Source organism: Vulpes lagopus, chromosome 6 (assembly GCF_018345385.1).
Source record: "Vulpes lagopus strain Blue_001 chromosome 6, ASM1834538v1, whole genome shotgun sequence".
In the NCBI taxonomy this organism is placed as follows: Eukaryota; Metazoa; Chordata; class Mammalia; order Carnivora; family Canidae; genus Vulpes; species Vulpes lagopus.
The window spans coordinates 34,503,975-34,518,371 of NC_054829.1; the positions used below are offsets into that span (position 1 = coordinate 34,503,975).

Genomic DNA, 14,397 nt, shown 5'->3' on the forward strand with positions numbered 1-14,397 from the left:
TCTTCCTGTTCGTCCTGCCTGATGACAGTTGCATAGCCAGGGATGTGCCTCTTCTAGTGAAAGGAAAGTGGCTTTATAATGAGACCTTCTGCCTTCTTAAAATTGCAACCACTATACCTTTTTTGTAAGCCAGATCAAGCATGTCAAATAAGTAGAATCTTTCCACCTATTCAACTTTCTGTAAATCAGATGTCTGTACGCAATGAGGAAGCATGCTCAGTATGTAAATACAAGAAGCAATATATGGACAAGGATATTCATCAGTATGTTATTTATCATTTGAAATGCCTGGTAAGGGGTTGTAAGTAAACCAAGGTAAATCCACTACCTAAAATTCACTGTCCTGTGGCCTTTAAAAATTAAATTTATGAATGAAGACTGCAGAAGAAAATGAGTCAAGTTTCCAGGATGGAAAGTCAAATAAATAAACAAAGGAAAAAAAAATAAACAAAGGATATGAAATTATGTAACAATTACAATTATATAAAGTGAATCAAAACAACACAACCTTACTCAAAAGGGGAAAAAAAAAAAACACATACACACAAATGTGGACCCCAAACCCATTTTAAATAGAATGAGATTTCTAGCTCTATATTCATTTATGGGATTCAGAGAGAATCTTGATAATAGAGGCAAAATGATAGATGTTATCTCAAAAAAAATTTAGTAAGAATTGTTAAAAAATAAAACAAACTCTTTTGAAAGGACAGTGGATGCCCAACCTGGAAGACGGATGAGATGTCATTGAGGACAGTATGATACAAAGAAGAGAACACAGAGAGACTCAAGTTCCAATCTGACCGTGCTACCTTTGGTAACATTTATCTTCACTGACTCCCAAGTTTCCTGAACTGTCAAAGTGAGGAGAATAAAATGTCAAATAACATTTCAAACATGAGGATTCATAGAAACAATGTATAAAATGTACACAATTATTGACATGTGAAAATGTAAGTAAAACTTGGCAGTTGTGGTGATGATTATGCTTATTTAAGCATCAGGAGCTAAGTTTGACTAGATAACCTTAAAATTTCCTTCCAGAGTCCAGTAATAGGAATGCCAGCAGTTAAATCTGTAAAGACTTTCAGGTTTTAGTTTTTATTTTTTAAAAGATTTTTATTTTTTTCATGAGAGACACAGAGAGAGGCAGATACAGGCAGAGGGAGAAGCAGGCTCCATACAGGGAGCCCAATGTGGGACTCAATCCCAGAACTCCAAGATCAGGCCCTGAGCCAAAGGCAGACGCTCAACCATTGAGCCACCCATGCATCCCAAGACTTTAAATCTCCTATGCTTAAGATAATAACAAGAACTCTTCTAATCTAAATGGAAAGCAGTTTTATAGCCAGCAACCAAAAAACAGGTGCAACTATATACACCACCAAAATGACAGGCACCTCTACAGCTACAGCCACAATTAAGTTAGTAAAAATACAATGAGGAGGATACTTGATGGGATGAACACTGGGTGTTACACTATATGTTGGCAAATAGAATTTATTTTTTTTAAGATTTTTATTTATTCGTGAGAGAGAGGCAGAGACACAGGCAGAGGGAGAACCCAGGCTCCATGCAGGGAGCCAGACGTGGAACTCGATCCCGGGACTCCAGGATCATGCCCTGAGCTAAAGGCGACGCTCAACCACTGAACCATCCAGGCGCTCTGGCAAATTGAATTTAAATTTAAAAAATATAAAAGTAAATAAAAGTAAAAAGAAAAAGTAGAAATACATTCTATGTTAACATAAAACATGAAAACAAGAGGAGCAACTGCATTTTAATGCACATTTTTTAATGCAACAAATATGCATTGAGTGCTCCGGGGCGTCAGACGCTAAAGTACTGAGAATTGGCAATAGCACAGGTATTTTGTCATCTTGAGGACACATCACTGAGGAGAAACTTGACTTTAGATTAGTGACTTCATTCAATATGTATTCGGTAAAGTACCTACTCTATGGAAGACGGCATCATGCTCCGGTGGAGAGAACAAAGGGCTTTGGGTCAGAAAGGCATGGGTACAAATCCCACTGTCTTCAGATGTCTCTCTATATCCCTACCTTCCCCTCAGAGCTTGAGGCTGAACAAAATTCATGCTACCACTACAGCTTCTAGGCTGACATACAATTGTAATTTCATCAGTGTCATTACTGGAACATGCTAATGGCCACGTTCCAGTAAAACTTTTTAAGGTAGAGTAACTTTTTTTTTTTTAAGATTTTATTTATTCATGAAAGACAGAGGCAGAGACATAGAGGGAGAAGCAGACTCCGTGCAGGGAACTGATGCAGGACGCAATCTCGGGATGTGGGATTGCGCCCTGAGCCAAAGGAGACGCTCAACCCCTAAGCCACCCAGGCGTCCCTAGTATCAACAACTTTGTTCTTGTTACACCACACTAAAAAAAGCTCAGAGAAGGTCTAATAACACAAAATAAATAAAGCCCCCCCAAAATAGAAAAAAAAAGTAGGGCATGGAATCGGGGGTGAGGGATCTAAATTCCCATGAGACTTTTAACTTGTTATCTCTTAAGGATAATTTTTGCATTAAAATTTTAAAAATTCATTCACTTATTAAAAACAATTTCAAATTCCAAAGTTCTCTCAATTTTTTGATAATAATTCTACCAAAAATACTTAACTTTATATTAAACCTTGCAAACGTTTTAAATAAAAGGGTTTTATATTATATATTCTAGCTGTTTTTATTTTTTAAGTTTTTATTTTAATCCCAATAAAGTTAATATACAGTGTTATACTAGTTTCAGGTGTGCAATTTAGTGATTCAACGCTTGCATACGACACTGGGTGCTCATCACAAGTGCCCTCCTTAATCTCCATTACCTATTTCACCTACCCCCTAAACTACCTCCCCTGGTTAAGAGTCTGTTTTTTGATTTGCCTGTTTCTCTGTGCTCATTTGTTTTGTTTTGTTTTTAAATTTTTTTTTATTTATTTATGATAGTCAGAGAGAGAGAGAGAGGCAGAGACATAGGCAGAGGGAGAAGCAGGCTCCGTGCACTGGGAGCCCGACATGGGACTCGATCCTGGGTATCCAGGATCGCGCCCTGGGCCAAAGGCAGGCGCTAAACCGCTGTGCCACCCAGGGATCCCTGTTTTGTTTTGTTTTAAATTCCACATATGAATAGAATCAAATGTTATTTGTCTTTCTCTGATTTACTTTGCTTAGCATTATACTCACTCTTATCCATGTTGTTGCAAATGGCAACATTTCATTCTTTATTATGGCTGAACAATATTCCATTGTGCATAAATACCACATCTTCTTTATCCATTTATCAATAGGTGGATACTTGAGCTGCTTCCATATCTTGGCATCATAAGCAATGCTGCTATAATCATAGGGGTGCACGTATCCCTCTGAATTAGTATTTTGTATTCTTTGAGTAAATACCCAAAAGTGCAGTTGCTGGATTGTAGGACAGTTCTGTTTTTAACTTTCTGAGGAAACTCCATACTGTTTCCAACAGTGGCTGCAACAGTTTGCATTCCCACCAACAGTGCAAGAGAGTTTAGCTATTCTTGTCTTTATAACTGAAATCTGTGATTGCTTTGTGTTACTAGCTGTATCACTGGTGGAACAAGTTTATTACAGCTAGAGGTCAAAGGCTGCAGCTGAGAGCAGGACTTCAAATGTGATCCGAAGCTGAGAGTACTAGGGTCTGTATGCATGCAGTTCTCCAGGAAGAGAGAGGAATTAGGTGATGCAAAATATTTTACAATGAACTTTTTAACTTTTAGTTTGAAAGTTTCATCTCATTCAAAACCAGCTGCCAAGCACATTAAGAATATTAATTTAGATACCTATGGATTTTTAGAGTTTAGATCTAATCTGGTTCTTATTTCATAGAAGGGTAAAGATCTAAGACTGTTAAACAGTGTATCAAGGGGATAGTTAGCTGTGGTGAAATGGGTATTAGGACTACAGGATGAGGACTTCTGACCACGAAGGTGTGTACCAACCACTTGGTACTATGTAATGTGCCCTTCTCCAAGGAACGCTCAGCAAGGACGCTCTTGAGCATGAGTCCTTAATACAGGGTAATTTTGCCTGGCTGCTCTTGCAGAAGTGACTACTCACATCTGAAATCGATCTGTAGGGGTACCTGGGTGGCTCAGTGGTTGAGCGTCTGCCTTCAGCTCAGGTTGTGATCCTGGGGTCCTGGGATTGAGTCCCACATTGGGCTCCCTACTGGGAGCCTGCTTCTTCTCCCTCTGCCTGTGTCTCTGCCTCTCTCTCTGTCTCTTATGAATAAATAAATAAAATCTTAAAAAAGAATGAAATCTAACTGTAATGTTGCTTTATCTGTATAGGTGCATCTAGTCTTACTCAACAGACATGTTCCCTAAATTATACCATGTAAGCTATTTCGATAAATTTCTTTTTTTTTATTTTATTTTATTTTTTATTTTATTTTTATTTATGATAGTCACAGACAGAGAGAGAGAGGCAGAGACACAGGCAGAGGGAGAAGCAGGCTCCATGCACCGGGAGCCCGACGTGGGATTTGATCCCGGGTCTCCAGGATCGCGCCCTGGGCCAAAGGCAGGCGCCAAACCGCTGCGCCACCCAGGGATCCCCTATTTCGATAAATTTCTCACTGACAATAGTAAGGTATCAGAAATACTTTTCCTTCATCACTAAATATCTTAAATTGGAACAAACAATTTTGCTCAAAGTTTCTTTTGCGTCTGCCTCAAATGATAATTGAAGGGTCTATAAATAAGCATATAAACTGAATGAAGTAGTAAGTAACTTACAGTGATTTTGAAGTGACTCCTTCTGTAAAGCAAATCTCTTTTTAATGTGTGCCCTAGACCAAGGAGGCTCCCCTGGGGATAATTTGCATAGCCTCAGTGAATCTGCAGGAGAACCTCCTATTAGACTTTCAATTTAGCTCCCCAATCCCTGAACTACTAACAATTAACTCTGGATCTCAGAGGTCATTTATGTATGAATATAGATTCATTTTTTCATACCTATTTCTGTCTTATATGATTGGAGATATATAGATAGATATAGATTTAATTTGAGGGTTATAGACTATCCTTTTAAAAAGCCTGAAGTGAAATGAAAGGATTCTCTAATGTTAATAAATCAGAGTATCAGCATGTGTTGAACATCTACAATATTCCTAATACTGCATAAAGTATTGAAGTAGAGGGTAAAGAAGGATGGTAAACATGGAGCTAATTACATATGAGGGATTAAATTTTAAACCAAGAAACAATTTGAGAATAATTAAGTACTAAATTATACTGAATAAAGTTCAGCAAGAGTTGGGGGGGGAAGCATGATTGTACTAGAAGAGTAGGCTTTAGGAAGGATGTAGGATTTGGGTAAAGCCTTGGTGAATGAGTAGGATAGAGAAAAACAGCAGGGGAAAGGCATTTCAGGTATCTGTGTAAGTATGTAGGTAAAGAATTAGAGAGGGGTACACAGCATAAACAAAAGCATGAAAATGTAATGGGAGGGAAAGCAGATATGCCTTACTGGACTGGTAGATGGAGGCTATAAAGGTAGAGCAAATGACAATTTTAATATGATAATGGGAATAGCCAACACTTGTTAAGTCTTACTATCCATGGTCAGGCTCTAGTCTAAGCAGGTGTGTGTGTGTGTGTGTGCGCGCACGTGCATATACATACATATATTTATATACGTGTGTGTGTGTGTGTATATATATATATATATATATAAAATGTGTATTGGGGGATCCCTGGGTGGCGCAGCGGTTTGGCGCCTGCCTTTGGCCCAGGGCGCGATCCTGGAGACCCGGGATCGGGTCCCACGTCGGGCTCCCGGTGCATGGAGCCTGCTTCTCCCTCTGCCTGTGTCTCTGCCTCTCTCTCTCTCTCTCTCTCTGTATGACTATCATAGATAAATAAAAATTAAAAAAAAAAAAAACAATTAAAATGTGTATTGGTATGCAATGTTACGTAACTTCTGTAGGGCCACAGAGGACTTGGTGGGATTAGAACACAAGCAATATGACTCTTGAGCCTAAGATCATGGCCTTAGAGATTTTGTCACCTATAAAAATAAGGTCACTCTGGTGAAATTCTTTCCTAGAATATCATTTTCCAGAGCATATGTGCCAATGCCTAAGCTTAATTAATTAAGTTCCTTAGGTTTTCTCCTTGAAAGTTCCAGGAAGAATCAGTTTTGTAGATGCTCCTAAAGATAAAAGGTTTTACTTCAAGGCACTTAAATGACAGACACAATCAAGGTTAGAAAATCTTAGTCATTTTTTTGAACAGATATTCTGGCTGGCTATTAGACTGTAAATTCAGTACTTAGCACAGGAAGTTCTGAAATTATAATTGGGTTCTGTTCCAAAACTTTATTTTTAAGTTAGTTATTTGGAACTTGAAACACATATTCCCATAGAAACAATGCTATAAATGGTGAGTCACTTCTATGCTCACACTCTAAAATCTTTTAAAATGCTTAATGTAGCTTTACATTAGTCCTAACAGTGCTACAGCATGACTTTTATCATTTGCACCAACAGAGGTACCACACAGCAATGCCTACCTCACTGACCTCCAAAGGGTAAAGATGAGGCTTAAAAGGCCTTTGTGCCCCCAAGTGCCTAGCACTCACTGCCCACATAGCTGGCACTTGATGCATGCTTGCTAAATCAAAGTCTTAAAAAGAGCCCTGGAAGCAGGCACCAATAGATTTGGATACCAGCCCTACTAACCATAGCTAACCCTATTCAGCTATGATTAAACATCTTTACCTCTCTAAACCCACTTTTCTCATCTGTAAAACATGGAGAATTATACCCCTCACAGGGTTCTTATGTAATTTAGAGACAATTTCTTCTTGCCTTTTCAGTCAAGCATAATACAATTTTCCTTAAGTATTAATATCATCATGATCATAGTTTATAGCATCTTACAAAGTGGTCAAGTTCAACCTGATGCTTTATAGGTGAGACAACAAACTGAGGTCCTATGAGATTCAGAGACATGCTCAAAGTCACTTCCAGTTTTAGTGGCTGACAGCAAAGGCCCTGGGCTCCTCAATCCTGGTCTAGTGCTCTTCCTACTATCCTGCAGCCCCCAAGTACAGAAACAGCTGCCTGTCTTTCTCCTCTGCATCAACCATGTTTTGCTGAAATACAGAACCTGTTCAGATTGGCAAGGGTTGTTTGCACCTACACAAAATGGCCTGAGATTGTGGTGCTTTGGGAGATCGTGGTTTGTTGGCTGATTAGTAATCTTCTGTGTCCTAGCTTGTCAAGCCATCAGCTGTCATTTCTAAAAGGGGTGCTGATCCCCTCTCTCCACCATTTCAGTCTGTTATGGGTTATGAAATTAGACAAAAACCCATTGAAGCTGAGTTTACATAACTTAATTTTCAAAAGAGGACGTAGGGAAGTAATCTGTAAAATCAGATTTTAATTCCTGCACTTTGTTTCATCTATTTTAATTGCTGATAGGCAACAATTCTGCTTTACTCTTGTTTCTGGCCAGGGCACTAGTTAGTTGACATTGCCAACCAAGTAACTTCTGAATAAGTGAAGCGTTACTAAAGGTAAGCTGCTACTAAAGGTAAGTGTTACTAAAGGTAAACTTATCCATAGAGAAAGAAAAGTGAACATAATAGTTTCTGGAACATTTCTCTCTCTCCAAAAGGCGGAGAGGGGAACCTGGGTAGCTCAGGTGGTTAAGCACTGGACCCTTGGTTTCACTCAGGTGATGATCACAGGGTCCTGGGATGGAGCCCCGTGCCAGACTCTGCACTCAGAAGAGTCGGCTTCAGGATTCTCTCCCTCTGCCCCTCCTCCACTTGTGCTCCTGCTTTCTCTCTCTCAAATAAATAAATCTTTTTTTTTTTCCAAAGATTTCATTTATTTATTCATGAGAGATAGAGAGAGGCAGAGACAGAGGGAGAAGCAGGCTCCATGCACAGAGCCCGATGTGGGGCTCGATCCAGGTCTCTAGGATCACGCTCTGAGCTGGAAGGCAGATGCTTAACTACTGAGCCATCCAGGCATCCCACCCCCCCTTTTTTTTTTAAGATTTTATTTATTTATTTGAGAGAGAGAACACAAGCAGGAGGAGAGGCAAGGAGAGAGAACCAGACTCCTTGTTGAGCAGGGAGCCTAACCTAGGTTTTTCTTTATTATTTTTTTTATTTTTTAAGATTTTATTTATTTATTCATGAGAGACAGAGAGAGAGGCAGAGACACAGTCAGAGGGAGAAGCAGGCTCCATGTAGGGAGCCAGACGTGGGACTCGATCCTCGGTCTCCAGGATCACGCCCCGGACTGAAGGCGGCGCTAAATCGCTGAGCAACCCCGGCTGCCCTGACCCAGGGTTTTATCCCAGGACCCCGAGATCATGACCTAAGCTGAAGGCAGACGATTAACTGACTGAGCCATCCAGGTACCTCTTAAATAAATGAATCTTAAAGAAAAAGAGAGAAGAGGAAAAGTATTTAATCTAGGCAGTCTCTACATTTTGATCTGTTCATTTAAAGAGGCAACATGGCATCTTCTGACCACTAGAGGGCACTGTGTGAACAGCAGGCTTCTCTCTGCAAACAGCAACTTTATCAGGAAGTGACTTTTTGCACGTGGCATTGGTACTGGTATTCTTAGGGTTCATTTTGTGGAACTTCTATCTATTCCAGAGTGCCTCTGTGACTTTAGGACCCACCTAAATCTGCTTCTCTCCCTGTATTCTGTCTCAGCTGGCACTGCCATGCACCAATCACTCAGGGTACTTGGGAGTCACCGGACTTCTCCCTCCCTTAATAGTTAACTATTAAGTCTTACCAATTTTCTAGTATTTCTCACATCTGCCCCTCTATTCCATCCCCACTTTCCCTGCCCTCCTGAGGATCCTATCATCATTGCTGAGTTATTGCAAAAGGCTCCTTAACTGGTTCCTCAAATCCATCCTTCACTTCAAACAATTCATAAAGAACAAAAATCAGACCATTTCAATCTGCTTAAACGTTCTATGGTTCCCTTCACATATCCTCAGGCTAAAGTAAAAACTCCTTAGCAAAGCATACAAGGCCAACAGTGCCCACCCAGCTGGTCTTATGTTTGGCTACTTCATGTTCAAGCAGCATAAAATGGCTTGCTCTCCCTGTTCCCCTCCCAAGCCCACCTTATTTACTTAATGTATTTATCTCCATTATTATTCATGCCAATTAGTTCTTCTGCCTGAACCTCCCACATATCTGAGAATCAGTTTATCACCTCCTCCAGAAAACTTTCTGTAATACCTCCCTTTCCCACTATTTTAGGTTTTTTTTTTTTTTTTAAGATTTTTATTTATTCAAGAGAGACACAGCAAGAGAGGCAGAGACACAGGTAGAGGGAGAAGCAGAGGAAGAAGCAGTCTCCCTGCAAGGAGTCCAATGCAGGCCTGGATCCTGGGACCCCAGGATCACACCCTGAGCCGAAGGCAGATGCTCAGTTGCTGAGCCACCCAGGCGTCCCAAACGTTTTATTTATTATTATTTTTTTTAAGTAGGCTCCATGCCCCATGTGGGGTTTGAACTCATGACCCTGAGATTAAAAGTCGCATGCTCTACTGAGTCAGCTAGGTGCCCCCTATTTTAGGTTTTGATATTACTCTGTATCCTCCTTATTTTACACTTATTACACTATATTTTAATCATCAGAACAGCAACATAAAGCAGGTGTTAAAGCGTAGACTAACCAGATTGCCTGGGTTCAAATTCTGATTTTGCCACTTATTAAGTGTATGACCTCGAGCAGGTTGCATGAGCAATTTGTACCTCAATTCTCTCATCTGAGAATGGGGATGATAATCCTACTGTTTAGAGTTATCACGGGCAATGGCTGTCAAGGAGCAAATGCTCGTAAGAATTGGATACCACAGTTTGTATCTGTCCCTAGGTCTCCCCACTAGATTATGTACAACCTGAAGGCAAGGCTGTTAGCTTGTTTCTGTGCAACACACTAAGTATTCAGTAACTGTTCCTGAATGAGCAGCTGGTGAGGCAGCTCCAGGACACTAGGAAGTGCTACCCAGGCTCTTTCCCTCAGGAGATGCACATAGCTTTTTAAATTGTACTGTCTCCAATTTTTCCAGTTATAGTCACCCTTTTCTTGTTTAATTCCAACCAAAACCCTGAAAATTTCACTCTCTTAGCTAATTAAAAGAAAATGAAACCAATAAAAAGAGTATCATAAAAAGTGTGTTCATTCTAAGAAGCTTAACTCCATTTTTAAGTCTCAAATCTATTTAAGATTTCCCTTCATCCCGAGGGACCTACACAGCAAAAGCTTTCAAGCTTTCATATATGTTGTTCCCTTTACTCAGAAACTTTTCGATGTCCAGCTCACTCTTTGGGGAGTGTTTTTTTTTTTCTTCCCCTGATCTCAGGGTAATGAAAATGACCCTTCCCTGTTCTTCTAAGACAGCCCCTACCTACAACTATACGGTGACAAAAAGTGTATCATCCAAAATGGATGTTGTGTCTATCAACACACTCTTGGCAGGGATTTTAATTATGTGCCTCCCTTGCTTTGCTGTAAGCTCCTTGAGATCAAGGCATTGTCTTAATCTTCTTCACTGTATCCTCTGAGCCTTTTAACAATTGCCTGGTATTTGATTAGTTTTGAATGAATAAATGTTGAAGTAGGTGTTTTATTTTGCTTATCAATTTCTTTTTTTTTTTTTATTTTAAAGATTTTATTTATGTATTCGTAGAGACACACAAAGAGAGAGAGAGGCAGAGACACAGGCAGAAGGAGAAGCAGGGTCCAATGCAGAGAGCCTGACGTGGGACTCGATCCAGGGTCTCCAGGATCACACCCTGGGCTGCAGGCGGCGCTAAACCGCTGCGCCACCGGGGCTGCCCAATTTCTTTCTTTCTTTTAAGTAATCTCTAGACCCACTATGGGACTTGAAGTTGTGACCTGAGATCAGGAGACACGTTTCACTAAATGAGCCTGGCCAGGCACCCAATTTTTTGTATTACTTCAATCATGGCAACTCTTACATAGTCCTCAAAAATTTACAAAGCAATTTCCCATACATCAAACAACTATTCTCAAAATAACCCTCAGATAGGTATTTTCATAATCCTCATTTTGTTAATACAAGTTTAGTGGTTGATACCAAAGTGCTCATTTTCTAAGTAGAAGATGGGACTCGAATTCTGGAGTCTTGATTCAGCACCCTAAGTTTCAGCTTTTATAAACCAGACAACACTCTTCCTGGCAATGACTATTAACTGAAGTGCTGCTTTGGAACGTCCTGAGCCTCCCAGTCACCCACTCTCATACAGCCCCCATATTGCAGGCAGAATGCCCTGCCCCTTCCCCATCCCCTCCTTCCATCTGCTGACTCCCACGGCCCATCAGAGCAAACCCTTCCCTAATATTAAAAGATGTAAAGTGGGGATGAAGCTCTTTAGTTATCTTGAAAAAGGATTATGTGTATCTCACATAGATAACAAATGGAAAATCTGGTTGGTGATTCAATTCTTTAATTTTCCAGTATTATTTGAGAAATGATTTTATTTTATTTTTTAAAGGTTTTATTTATTTATTCATGAGAGACCGAGAGAGAGGCAGAGACACAGGCAGAGGGAGAAGCAGGCTCCATGCAGGAAGCCCGACGTGGGACTTGATCCCAGGTCTCCAGGTTCAGTCCCTGGGCTGAAGGGCTCTCTAAACTGCTGAGCCACCACGGCTGCCTGGAAAATGATTTTAAATTCAAAGCAGAGTAATATTAAAAAAAATCCATGTCCCCAATACTCTCAAATAATCAATGTGATTAAACTTCGATGTACTATTTTGGGGCTTTGTTTTCAGATCATCAACTACTTTACACTCATCCTTCTTGAATATAAGTGATTCTGTACTTTGACTAAAATCTTCTGTAGTTACCATACAAGCCACCATGTAAGAATAGTTAGAAATCTAAAGTATGTGCCATCTCCTTCCATGCCACATCTAAAAACTGCAGAGTCATTAATTCCTTTCTTCATTCTAATTCTCTTTCCTTGATGTTTTGCATGCTATACCTCTAGATACTAATCAAGGGGAACCATTCATGCCATATCAGCACAGGGATATCTAGGCAGTGATCTTCATGTCAAGTATAGCTACTCCTTCCCAACTATGAAATTATGAAACTCTACAAATGTGAAGATTTGTTTTTTGTTTTTTTTTTTTAAAACAAGTTTGACCAGTATAAATCAAGCCGTCAGAGGTTGGACCTCAACATTAGCATGAAAAAGTATGAGAACTAGCCCACCAAGGTACTGTAAGTACTTCATAAGGACAAACCTAAAATAGCAGCCCTGTTATATTTAAACGCTCACATCTGTTACTCGATCATAGAATTTTAAACCAGTCCAATGCAAAACATTCCCTTTTTCTCCCCCTAGTCAATTCTCACCAACCTGAGTAGGGAATAGAGAACATAAGGCCATGAATCATCATAGGCCATCCTTAGGCAGAGTGAAGCATATACAACAGCACAGAATCAAATGTTGCCTCTTCTTGTTTTAAACAAGGAATTGACTGTTAACAGTTACCTCTGGGTAACTGTTGGAAATCAATGACATTCATTTTTGTATTTTATGTATTCTAGTATAGGCTGAATTCTTACCAAGAGCATAGATTTTATAAGTGTTTCCATTTTGAGAAAAAAACAGAATAGACATGAACCACTTTTAATTTGGTTCACATAAAAGCATATAACAATGTCAATATTTCAGGGTAAAATATATTTGCACAAGAAAAAATATCTGGAGAAAACAACTTACAGAGACCCAAGTGACCTCTCAAACAGATGTTTTTCAAATACAACTCCATTTTCTTGGAAGACAACAGATTACAATGTAAAAATAAAAAGCTATGGAAACTTTTTTGCCTTTGTATCCCAAATGGTTTCCTCCCCTTTGGGCCAGAAGGTTAATAGCAAAGGCTTAGCACTTTCCTGGCTGGAGGAAGAAAGGCCTGAAAGCAGGCCTTTACTGCTTTACTCTTGCACATTAGGATAGGAAATGGTGCTGCAAGAAAAATGGACACACTCTTAAAAGGCTCCATGAACTTATCTTCTCCAGAGCCCTGCAAAAGATGAGAATAAGGAAACTACAAGAATTTAGCACTGTCAATGTGGAATCAAAACACAAGGTCCAGAGCAAGTGGCTGAGACTGTGCTCATACCCTGCTAAGGTCCTGGTTAAATATAGTTTCTTTTTTCTCTGACAATGATGTACCAGGGCTCCTTCACTTATTCCCCCAAGTAGGCCATCACATTGGAGTGGGAAGAATAGAAAGGGGTTTAGGAAAGGACAAACAACCTGGGTTATTCTACACCATGAAAATTTGGTCGTAATGGAGAAATCTCTTAAAATGAATGTAAGATGTTAATTAAAGGCTCTACTGTAGACTGTATTGATCTTTGAAAATAGTTTCATGACCCCTATGTTTCAATTCTTTTTAAGATGAGGAAGCCCCCTGAGGCAGCCCGGGTGGCTCAGCGGTTTAGCGTTTTAGCGCCACCTTCGGCCCAGGGCGTGATCCTGGAGAGCCAGGATCGAGTCCCGCATTGGGCTCCCTGCATGGAGCCTGCTTCTCCCTTTGCTTTGTGTCTCTGCCTCTCTCTCTCTCTCTCTCTCTGTCTCTCGTGAATAAATAAAATCTTAAAAAAAAAAAAATGAGGAAGCCCCCATCTAGCACCCAAACCCATTCACTTATTGAGACTGCATCACATAGCCAGCCGAGTGAATCAAAAAGAAAGTTTTGAGGTTGTGATGGCTAAGCCATCATTCAAGCTTCATCTTTTTGTGTCCTAATTTTCCCATCGTATTCATTCGCACTGACAAAATTTCATTGAATCGAATTTCTTGGTTTCAGAGGAGAAGGTAGCGATTGTTTTGAAGTTAACATGAGAACTGCATCCTTCACCAATTCTGCTCCCAAGTGCCTTGAATTCAAGAAAGTCGCCTCAAAAAGCCTGGAACTATTCCTTGGGTTCGAGAAAATTTTTCCTGTAATAGTTCTGCTGTGAGACAGTGAGACATAGGCTATGGAAATACAGTTAGGCCAGTGGAGAATCCGCGCGTACCTACCACGCTGAAGCTCGACTGGTGTAGTATCATACGGATACCCTACTGTCCCCAGAAAGCATCAAAGATTTTCATCGACATCTCCCCCAACGCTCCCAATTTGGAAAAGGTCATGTCAACCTTTCAGATCCTACAGACGCGCTGCTTAGGTAAAAAGGGAGGCTTGGGAGGCTGGCTCAGCTCAGACCCAAGCCTACGTGTTTTAGTGGTAACCACTCCCGATCTACAACACATTTACCCAACACTAACAGAACTTCTAGCAAGCGCCCACCACCGGAATCGAAAGCACTT

General features: G+C 40.2%; 1 protein-coding gene across 2 annotated transcripts in view; it reads right to left on the reverse strand.

Annotated features, from left to right (window-relative positions):
* ZBTB1 (zinc finger and BTB domain containing 1) overlaps nucleotides 1-14,397 on the reverse strand; it is a 28,204-nt gene that overhangs the window by 12,487 nt on the left and 1,320 nt on the right. The window lies entirely within an intron of this gene.